This window comes from Bidens hawaiensis, unplaced genomic scaffold (assembly GCF_021521415.1).
Source record: "Bidens hawaiensis isolate Kalapana, Puna unplaced genomic scaffold, B.hawaiensis_p1.1 tig00000458_1, whole genome shotgun sequence".
In the NCBI taxonomy this organism is placed as follows: domain Eukaryota; kingdom Viridiplantae; phylum Streptophyta; class Magnoliopsida; order Asterales; family Asteraceae; genus Bidens; species Bidens hawaiensis.
The window spans coordinates 941,957-954,147 of record NW_027491030.1 but is presented as its reverse complement, the minus strand read 5'-3'; positions in this window follow the sequence as shown (position 1 = coordinate 954,147).

Sequence of the window (12,191 nt, the reverse complement as noted above, 5' to 3'; positions counted from 1 at the left end):
TTGAACGTGAGGGTGTTAACGACGGACAGCAGGTTCTGAGGGTTCCGCGTGATTCTACGCGTACCACCAGCAACCGTCCCTTCGTCACAACCCCTCACGGCCAGACTGAAACTCCTCCAGACGATCTCGCGTTACAAAATATGGCCGGCGCGAAACTGAAAGGACCAATGGGTCCAGAAGAGGAAACAAATGATCCGAATGAATGGCTCATAAACGAGCAGCGGCGTCTGATAGAAAAGTACAACGAAATGGTCAAACAGAAGAAGCTGGCCGACCAAACACAAAGGCAAGCGTTTGATAAGCAGACTACAAAGAGGCCGCGCGCGCCGGAAGAAGGACATTCTGTTCACACTGCACACACTGAGTTCAGTGATGAAGAAGTGCATAGCATGAGGAAGACACGGGATACTCATGCAGGAGGCTCACAGCTCCGCGCGCCTGTGAACATGGCGCCTGGAGCCAGAGCAGATCTGGATCTGCACATGCCGTACAGCCCACCGGTCAGAGGGCAAGTGGACGTAACCACACCCTACAGACCAGCCATCTTGGTAAAGCACTCAAAGTTTACTGCGCGCATCGCGCAGGCTCCCATCCAGCACAAGACCAAGATGCCAAGTGGTCTGGGCAAATATGATGGCACAACGGATCCAGATGACTTCTTGCAAGGTTTCTATAACACGGGAAACCTAGAGAGCTGGACGATGCCAACATGGTGTCATATGTTTGCTCGCTGCCTCACAGGCGCAGCGCGGGTATGGTTCGAGAGCTTGCCGACTGGGCAAATTGATGGGTTCGAGGAACTATTAGAAAAGTTCCAAGCCCACTTCGTACAGCAGCGCAGGCACACGCGCGATCCTGATGACATCATGCACTGCGTACGCAGGAATGATGAAACGATTGAAGATTACATCACTCGTTTCAATCAGGAGTCCCTGGCAATCGGGGGTATAACTGAGCAGCTCCTGCGTGTGGCCTTTATACAAGGCGCGCGCAGTGATCAACTCCGCCGAGCTCTCGTAAGCAAAGATGGTATGCCCACCACTTGGGCAAAACTAATGGAAGCCTCGCGAGTCTTCGCGAGAAATGAAAAACAGATTGCCCAAGATAGGGCAAGAGAAAGAGCGCATCAGGCTGAATCACCGCGCAGCAAAGAGAAGAGGGCCAAACAGAACTCTGTATGGTCCAGGTTGCAGCCAACAAGTTTTTCTTCAGCAGAAAAGCAAGCGCAACCAAGCTCACCCCAGCCCCAAAAAGATGTTCGTAGTCGTGGGGATGGTGACAAGAGGGAGGGCGGCAGAGATCCTAGCAGACCTCTGCCAAGAATATGGACTCCACTCACTAAAACACCTTCACAGGTGTTAAGTACTGAGAATGTTCAATTCAAGCCCCCCAAGCAACTACACTACAAGGGACCGCAAAACAGTGGCAAATATTGTGAATTTCACAGGTCCCCGGGCCACAACACCGACGCATGCCATCATTTAAAGGATGCGATCGAGAAGGATGTAAAATCAGGCAGGCTGGCTCACTTGGTGAAAAACCAAAGAATAGAAGATGAGCAACCGGAAGGAGCCTCTGCCACCAAGAAATACAAAAGAATCTGTGTGGCTGAGGGGGGACGACAAGGGCAGACGTCAAAAAAGAGAAGCGCGCAAATCCACGGAGATTGGCGCGAACAGCAAGTCATCTTCCCAAGAATCAGGGGAGGCCCTTCAATAAGCAGTCCTCTCGTCATCACCACACACATTGCTCATTACGAAGTGTCAAAGGTCCTGGTGGACACTGGAAGCGAATCTGACATTATGTATGAGCAATGTTTCAGAAAGTTAGACCCGGCAGACCAAGCGCGGCTCGAAATTGTGAACGCACCAATCTGTGGTGTCTCAAATGAAATCATCCATCCCCTAGGCCAGATTCAGTTTGAACTAACTATGGGGGATGATGAGCACAAGCGAGCCGAAGTGGTCAACTTCTTGGTCTTGCCCACCACGTCATGCCACAATATGATCCTGGGTAGGGGAACGATTGCCCAATTTAATGCTGTACCGTCGCCAGCGCACGGCGCATTGGGGTTCCCTACACCAACAGGCGTAACATTTGTTTACCGTGATCATTTGTGCGCAGTGACAAGCACGCCGCGGGAAGGGAGAATGAAACTTCCAATGGCGGACAATGCGCCAGAGAAGTGGATTTTAAACCCAAAATTCCCAGAGCAAACGGTCACAATTGGCGCTACCATTTCAGACGAAACGAGATTGAGAATGAAAAAGTTGCTCACAAAATACACGTCGGTTTTCGCGTGGCAACACTCCGATATGACGGGGGTCCCGCGAGACTTGGCGCAACATTCTCTTAACACGTTCAAGTCGGTGGAGCCAATTGCTCAGAAAAAGAGAATCATGGGGGATGAAAAGGCGAAGGCCATGAATGAGCAAGTGGAGGACCTGTTGCGCGCAAACATCATCCGCCGGATCCGATACCAGACGTGGGTAGCCAATCCTGTGATGGTAAAGAAAAGCAACGGGTCATGGAGGATGTGTATTGACTTCAAGGACCTCAACAAAGCATGTCCGAAAGACTGTTACCCCCTCCCAAACATCGACGCAAAGGTGGACTCCGTGGCGCCATTCAAGCTCAAATGTTTCCTGGATGCCTACAAAGGCTATCACCAGATTCAAATGGCACCACAGGACGAAGACAAGACTGCCTTCAGAACCGACAAGGGTGTTTTTTGTTACACAAAAATGCCCTTTGGTTTAAAGAATGCGGGCGCAACCTATCAGAGGCTTATGGATTCGGTTTTCAGTGAACAAATCAAGGAAACTCTTCAGCGCCTAACGGAAGTTAACATGAAGCTCAACCCGAGCAAATGTACTTTCGGCGCGGAAGAGGGGAAATTTCTTGGTGTAATGGTTACTAAGGATGGTTTCAAGGTGAACCCTGAAAAGGTGGAAGCCATCCTTGACATGCCTTCACCATCCACCATGAAAGAGGTTCAGAAGCTGAATGGTAGATTGGTGTCAATCAACAGGTTCCTAGCGAACCACGCCAGCAAATCTACTCCATTCGTTAACACTTTGAGGAACTGCTTGAAGAAGAGCCAATTCAAGTGGACGCCTGAGGCTGAGCAAGCTTTCAGTGAGATAAAAGAATGTCTCATAAAGCCCCCCGCGCTCACAGCTCCACTTCCTGGCGAAACCCTTACATTGTACTTGTCAGCTGGAGACCACGCCATCGGCGCAGTATTATTGGTGGATCGCAAGGGGATCCAAACGCCAATATACTATGTGAGTCGGGTGCTGACAGACCCTGAGACGCGCTATTCCATCATGGAAAAGTTAGTTTTGTCACTAACACACGCGTCGCGCAAGCTTCACAGATACTTCAATGGTCATCCGATTGAAGTTCTGACAGGTTACAACATCCAGCAAGTCTTGCGACGCCCCGCGCTCTCCGGAAGGCTGACAAAGTGGGCGCTGGAATTGGGTGAACACACGATCACTTATAAGCCCCGTCCAGCAATAAAGGGTCAAATTTTGGCGGATTTCATCACGGAAATCCCAGAGGGAAAGATTGAGGAAGCTCAGCGCGAGGTAGACCCTCCGCGTGCAAATGATGAAGAAGATGTTTGGAGGCTATTCACTGATGGAGCCTCCAACAGCGAAGGGTCCGGCGCAGGCCTCAAACTGGTGGACCCTGATAATCATGAATATACTTATGCTATTAGGTTGGACTTCAAAAGTACCAACAATGAGGCTGAGTATGAAGCCCTGCTGGCTGGTCTGCGCATTGCGCGCAAGTTTGGAGTTAAAAGGCTAGAGGCACATGTTGATTCTTACTTGGTAGCTGCGCAGGTCAATGGCCTTTATGATGCCAAGGAGAACACCATGCCTCTATATCTAGAGCAGGCAAAAAAGATCGTTGAGCAGTTTGACTTCTTCAAAATCATACACATCTCGCACAGCGAAAACAAGTCCGCTGACGCGTTGAGTAAGATGGCATCAACTAATTTTGATCACTTTGCCAAAGATGTCAGGGTGGAAGTGATGAGCAACCCGTCAGTACAAACGCAATCGGTCCTTGTAATTCATACATCCCCTTCATCCTGGATTACTCCAATAATGGAATTCCTGAAGGAGGGGACGTTACCGGACGATCGCGCACAGGCGAGAAAGATAAGACACAAGGCGCAGAACTATGAACTACTTGATGGTACATTATATCGACGCTCTTATCTTGGACCGCTCATGAAATGCCTGGATGCTGAAGAAGCAAGCTATGTGATTAGGGAGATTCACGAAGGAATCTGCGGCATACACGCTGGCCCGCGCATGGTGGTTGCCAAGGCAATGAGCTCGGGCTACTATTGGCCGGGCATGTACTTGGATGCGCTAAAAGAAATACAAAAATGCAAGGCATGTCAGAGCTACGCGCCAAACACCATGCGGCCAAAGAACAACTTGATTCCGGTGACCTCTGCATGGCCTTTCCACAAATGGGCCATTGATATTGTGGGGCCCCTGCCGCAAGCGCAAGGGCGAGTGAAATTTTTGGTAGTGGCGATAGACTATTTCACAAAATGGGTTGAGGCCAAGCCACTAGCAAAAATCACAGCTGAGGCGATGAAGCAATTTATCTGGAGCCACATCATTTGCCGTTTTGGCCTTCCTATGGAAATTGTGAGCGACAATGGCAAACAATTCACTGACAGGAAGATATCAAGCTGGCTCAAAGAATTGCACATCAACCAAATCTTCACTTCGGTCTACCACCCTCAGGGGAATGGCCAAGTGGAGCGCGCGAATCAAAGTTTGCTAAATGGGCTGAAGAAAAGGTTGGAGGGAGAATCCCATTCTTGGGTCGAAGAGTTACCTAATGTCCTGTGGGCGCACAGGACATTAAGCAAAACTAGCAATGGCGAATCCCCGTTCAGCCTAACCTATGGGACAGAGGCTATGATCCCAGCAGAAATTGGATGCCCATCCCATAGGGTACTCATGATGAGCAAAACTGATAACGAGCGCGAAAGAAGATTGGACCTTAACTTGCTTGAAGGGCGCAGAGAAGCGGCTATCATCAATGAAGCCAGATACAAGAAAAAGCTGGAAAAATATTATAATCAGCGCGTTAAAGAGTGCCACTTCAAGAAAAATGATTTTGTCCTTCGAAACAATGAAGCTAGTCGCGCAATACCCCCAGGAAAAATGTCCCCCAATTGGGAGGGACCTTATCAAATTTCAGAAGATTTGGGGAAAGGCGCGTACACTTTAAAAGATTTGAATGGAAAAAAGATACCGCGCGCGTGGAACGCGGCACAACTTAGAAAATGCTTCATGTAAAAGTTCAAATATGTAATCAAGGCTTTTAAGCCATCATGAATGATGATTCGCGCTATCTTTCAATATTTGTTCTATTACCTTTGCATACATGTTTCACACTTCCTTTATTAATTTGGAGCAATATGACAACACTATATTGACTTCAAAACGAAATAAAACGAAGTAAAACATACATGCGCGAGCCTTAGCTCAAACGCGTTAACGAGTCTTAACTCTAAAACGTCAGGGCCTTAGCCCAAACCTACGAGCCTTAGCTCAAACACGTTAATGAGTCTTAACTCTAAAAACGTCAGGGCCTTAGCCCAAAACAAAGAGCCTTAGCTCAAAACACTCACAAACATCCATCTTACATCTCGCGCAGCCTGATCATAAAAATCCTTAAACACAACTAAGGCAAAGTACATGCCATATCATAGTTGTTAAGGTCTCAGGTCGAGGTCGCGCGCGGAATCATAGTGGATATCTGAGTAACACATGCTGACATGTAATGGCTAAAACTCATACTTCCATATTAAGACCGCGCGACCTCGACGCGCAAAAAAGGAATTGAGAAAAGATATCGCGCATGTCAGCATAAACAAGATACTGCGAAACCACTTACAAAATAGGACTATGGTTAAGTGAATAATTTCCTTACAACCTTGTTCTTATTTTAACGTGCAAGCATATCTTATATCTATACAAGCAAACATGAAGAGATGAATGGAAATGCGCAAGATGTGAAAAAGGGAAAACAAATTTCATTCCATTGCGTTGAAATTTACAAGTATGATGAGTTACAAATTACAAATAAAAATAAAAACATGAAGGGCTTCTCAAGTCTCCACGTTGACATTAGCCTCTTCATCATCCTCATCATCGCCCTCGGCATCTGGCGCAGCCTGCTCCTCTTCATCTCCAAACTGACCATAATCAAGTTCATCCTCCTCATTGGAGTCTTCTATCACGACGGTGTCAGGAGCAGATTCTTTCGCCGCGCCAGAACCGCTGGTAGGGGCAACATCCCCCGCGCCACCATCATCGCCACCAGCCCTCTCGCATTCATCGAGCAACTTCTTTAGCGCGCCGAGGTCGGGCTGGTCAGCAAGCGCAGTTATCTGCAAAATCAATAGAAAAGTATTGAGTACAAAACACTTGGAAAATTAATCAAGTAAAACTCATTAGGGTCAAGGTACCTGCATAAGGATGGGGATGGGAGTATTCATGTACTTCTCCCCCACCGCGGCCATGTCCGCGCAGGCCGCGTCGCTCTTGTAAGGGTACTCGGATGGGTTCTTCTTCAACATGCCATATTCATACCCATCCGTAAACCCTTCAGCGCGACCTACCAGGCGCGCGGCAGCATTGCGGTCCATCACAAGGGCCTGAAACTCGGCGGAATATTTCATCGCCAAAGCGCAACGAGTCATGCCCTGTGACACCAGCCATTGGCGATCCTGCGCGAGGCCAGCAACAGACGTCTCGAGGGCGGGAACCTGTGAGTTTAATAACTCAACAGTTTCTTTGGTCTTTTTTAGCTCCTCCTTATCAGACGCTGCTGCCGCCAAAATTTTTTCTTTCTCCGCCTGCGCAGCACCAAGTGCCTCCTGGCTGGACGCTGCCGTCGCCAAGGCCTCATCTCTATCGGCCTGCGCGGCCGCTAATTCCCTCTTCAGGCGCGCAACCTCGCTCTCCAGTGATGATTTCTCAGTGATACTCTGGACGATAGATTGGTCACGCGCCTCGGCCTGCTGTTCCAAGACACGCACTCTCCGCGCGTACTTGGCAACTTCGGCCTCCGCCACCTGCTGCTTCTCCCGCGCAGCCTGGAGCTCATGCCCGCGCTTAATATAGGCGGTGTTGGCACTTGCTCTATTTTCGCTGAGCTCCGCCTGGAGTTTCTCAGCTCATGCGCGAGCATCAGAAAGGTTCCAGGCAGCCACCTTAGCCTCTTGCTGGGCTGCCACAAGAGCATCGCGTACTTTAATATAATCGCGATGAAGCTCTTGGGAGGCAGCAAAGAAAGCTGACCCAGTGAAAATGTGATCGTTGAGCAAGTCAGCGCGAGTGCGCTCCTCCTGATACCTCCTTTCAGTAGGAGGCACGGCATGAGCCCAGAAGTCCTCGCATACGCCCATGGATTGGAAGGAACTTTCTTCATTAATATTCCATCTCGGGCGATAAACGTGGTCACCTTCCTACAAAACACAAGAAATGTTCTAAGTCATAAAACATACTTATATGGAGGTACGCGCAGCGGAGCAACAAATTAAAACATACCTGCGGGGATGAAGCAGAAAAGTCAGCGCCAGCCCCACCAGAAGTATGCGCTGCGAAGTCTTGTGGCATCGCAGGGCTGGCGCGGTCTCCCAAGGAGTCTTCAGCTGGAGCCCCCTCATCCTCCTCATCTTCCTCAATAGGCCTCTTCTCCTGCGACCTGGAGGGCTCCAAACCAGCCTCGCGGAGAGGGCTGCGCGTAGGAGGAGGCGAGGGAGGTCTCGACGCCGCCAGTTCGGCGCGCAATACGGCTTCCTGCTCCTTTGTAATCCCAATAAGAGGAGACTCAGCACTAGCAGGAGCAGGACCAGAACCAGCGGCGCCGGCAACGGCGCCAGGTGTGTCGCCAGCAACTTGTACGCCAGCTACAACTCCTATGAACAAATCAACAACGAAAATTGGTTTACGACTGGATCCAAAACAAAAAATTCAGGAGACAAATGTGCAAAACATACCTTGGCGCAATTCTGTTCGCGCGGCGAACATTGCCATAAAGTTCATTCTACCCTTCTCAGAGGGTAGAACGGGGGACTTCGAAGCAGACCCCGGCGCAGCCTCAGCACCTTGTGGCGCTTGCGGCTGATCTGCAACCGTCGCCGGTCCTGCAAACAGTCAAAGGAGCAAAGGTTTAATAATAATTCAATCAGATGAAAATAAGCAAAGTATACCTGTCGCAGGCGCAACACTGCTTCTCTCTTCAGCCGCGCGAACGGAGGAGGTGACGCCACCATACCTCAAGTGGACAGGAGGTCTGCCCACTTTCACAGGCAGGGAAGCTAAAGAACCCATGGTGGTAAACACCTGGGTTTCCTTAGGTCCCTTCGTTTGAGCATGGGGATGAACGACAGGGGTGTCATCTTTCTTTTGTCTCTTACTGCCCCCTGCGCCTGATTTCCCCTTAGCTTTGCGCTTTAGTAAGGGCGCCTCCTCTTCCTCCTCCTCCTCCTCCTCCTCCTCCTCCGCGAGCTCCAGCTCGTAGTTCTCCAGCGCATCTACAATACATGTAACACAAGTGTTAGCAAAATTTGGTATTCTCAAGGAATAAACATAAGTGTGAAGGCTTACCAGGCGCGTCGCCATCAAAGTCAAATTCCAGATCCACTGGGATGAACATGTCATCGAAGCGATCTGGGAAACCAACCTCCCCAGCGCCAAGCGCGACGGAGCCACCCTCCACTTGATCATCATAAGCGGTGTGGATATAGTCCTTGGTGACTGCGCAAAAACAAGTCAACTGATATCAGAAAAAGAATTATGTTCGCGCAGAAAAAGAAATAAAGCAATGAAATAAACTTACACAACCCGTCGACTTGGATAACGGGCTCAAGCGCGCTGTCGGCCCATAGCTTACTCATGCCGACCCCCACCAGCGCCTCCTCGCAAATTTTCTTCGCGGGGGATGGCTCATCGGTCAGTTTCTTAACCCAGGCGCCAGTTGGGTTCTTGAGGACACCCACATCCGCAGGCGCAGAAGAGATGGAGCGCATCGTCATGCGGATGGGGATTACACCAGCCCTGATATAGAAGAACCTCTCAGACCAGTCATGAAGGCTCTTGAATGAAACAGTGGAGCACTTAACCTTCTGACTGCGAGGAATAAAGGAGATCCAAGAATCTTGGATCTTGGGCTTGTAAAAAAATTGAAAGCGCCGAGGGGTGGGCTCCTCGCGCTGTGATTTGCACATGAACTCGAAATGAGTCATGCGCACAAGTCCAAACGGATGGACTTGGGATATATGAATCCCGAAAAAACGTAACACCGCGCCTACAAACCTTGTCATCGGAAGACGAAGGTTGCAGTGGGTGAAAAAATGGGTGTACAGTGAAATATAGCCGGGGGGCGGGTCCGCCGCCGTCTGCCCGGCCACAGGCAACATGCAGCCAAACAGGGTGGGAAAACCCTGAGAGGCGATGAGGCTGTCGAAATCGACCTGCCTCAATTTGCAGGGGATTTCATTCCACCTTTTGGTGGCCTTGGTCCTCCCTACTTCCTCCGATGTGGTCTCAACAACCCTCTTCCCCTTCCCCTTTTGCTTCAATGTCGACATTACCACAGATTTCACACGGCGTCTTCGAGAGGCAATAGAGGTGATTGAGGGGCTAGACGAGTCTGAACTATCAGACATACAACTGCAGCAGCAGATAATCGAAGTTTCGAAACGATGAAAACACTCAATTCAGAATATGAAAGACAGAATTCGAAAATTAGCAACAATGAAGATGAAGATAAAAAATTTTTCCTAAGGGCCTGCTTTTATAGGCCCAGGAGAGAGAAAAGTGGTAACTGATCGGATTTCACGCGCCCCCACTCGCAGGTGCAAGCCAACGAGAGCGCGGCACGTGTCCCTAACACTGTTGAGGGGACATAAAAATGTAACCGACCTGCCACGGAACAGAGACGCGCCCCCACTCGCAGGTGCAAACCAATGCGAGCGCGACACGTGTTCCAGACAGCTGTGTGAGGGGACATGAAAGGCAACTGTAGCACCTCGAGCACACGAAACGTCTGACACGTTTACGGCGCACGTCACCACCAACCAACCACGTGCTTGGACCCTTCGTTTCAACCAAATGGATAGAACTTCGCGCAGCGAGGGAAACAACCAAGAAAAAGACAAAACCCCTTTTAAAAGACCAAATCAGTAAGTCTAATATCTATCTTACCGCGCTCGCGCGAGATAAGACACACATTAGACTGGGGGGGCTTGAAGAGGTATGTACCCGCCTCAACACCGAGCAAGGCGGGTCAACCCACAAGATAAAGACATTATGAAGGCACAAAGCCAAAACCTATGCGCATGGCGCATACAAAACATGCTCAGGCATCATATGCCCAGGCACACATATGCTCGCGCATCACATATGCGCGCGGCGCATCAGCGCGCGGCGCATATCACATGCTCATGCATATCACACCTGCCCAGGCACACATATGCTCGCGCATCACATATGCGCGCGGCGCATCAGTGCGCGGCGCATATCACATGCTCGTGCATATCACATCTGCGCATGGAATATCTGCGCGTGAGAATAAAGAGAAGACCTCGCGCATCCTCAGGATGGGCGCATATCACACATGCACATAATCGACCTCGTCCTTATCCAAATCAGGATTAGGGCAACCTTGATTGTGCACGTCAGACAACCTTCCAGAAGGCATCTTTTTAAGGAATAAGAATATGCTGATATTGACAGCTGCCAAATGAAAGGTCGACAACTCAGCATGACACATGTGCTACCACGTGATTACAACCAACGAGAAAGCGCCAGGTGTCCCAGAGGACACGTGGCGCAGTGCGATTGGAGGAGGCCAACGAGGTTGAGCCTAATCAGGGGAAACCCTAGCACTATAAATACAGCATCAACTCCACTTTGATGAACACATTCATACTCAATCATTGACAGTTACAGGCAGTGATATCACATTCAATCATATTGAATTACATTCACTCACAGTCAGTTACATACAATCACACAGTCTCACAACCAGAGGGTATTGAGCAATTAAGCAATACTCTTGAGATTCTCTTACACACATTATCATCTTCTCCACAATATACTGATTCTCACGCCGGAGGGTTACCCCAAAGAGGACCCCTCTGTCCCTTTCTGAGGGGTAAGTAACGGCGCTGTTCATTTTGTAGGTGGAAGAACACTGATCCAGAAGAACCATCGGTGAAATAGTATAATCACACCCGAGGAAAGTAGATCTGCTACCAGTGAGTAGATCCACGTTTCTTCAGCCACTTAGCCAGGTATGTAATTGTTGATTAGTAGTTAAAACTCTCTAATTTTATCATAAGTGCCTATCAAGTCACTTGATTGAACTAGATTGCATAGTAGGAGGCGTATTTACGAGCGAAAAAAAATGTTTAATTATGTGTTCTTCTTCGACTCCATACTCACCTAGAGAACACCGATTTTTCATCGGATATATTTCATAAGTGGTATTGATTTGATAATTCTAGTTTAGTCTGATAAATGTAAGTTTCCGGCCAAAAACGTTTTTCTAACGACCTGCAACTAATGACGTTAGAATTGTGTTAGTCGCGGACCATCGGGAAACACATATGATAAAAGGTGGGATCGCTATCAGCCAATTCGTTAGTTGAGGCCGACAACGACCAAAAAATGATGTTGTGATTAATGAAAACCAATACATCTTTATTATAATAAAACTAAGATAGTGTTTGGTCTGCATGAATGACAGTGAGAATGGAATGATTCATTACGTGGGAATGAAGAGAGTGGTGTTTGGTTACTCAATGGAATAAAATCATCCATTACACATGAAATCTCATTCCATCAAAACCATTCCTTCCCACACCCCTTCTTTTTTTTTCATTTCATTCCTCCCTCCCCCTACTTTCTCAACACCACCACTACCATCACCACCACCACAAACTGACAGTCACCGTCGCCACCTCCGCCGCCACTACCACCATCACCAGAGCTACCACCACCACCTGACCATAACCGCCACCACCACCGTCGTCGCCACCGTACCATTGCCATTCGAAATTCTTATTTTGATACTGTCATTTTTTACCGTAAAATACATTTTGGTCACCAGCAGTGTTTGCAAAATATGAAGGT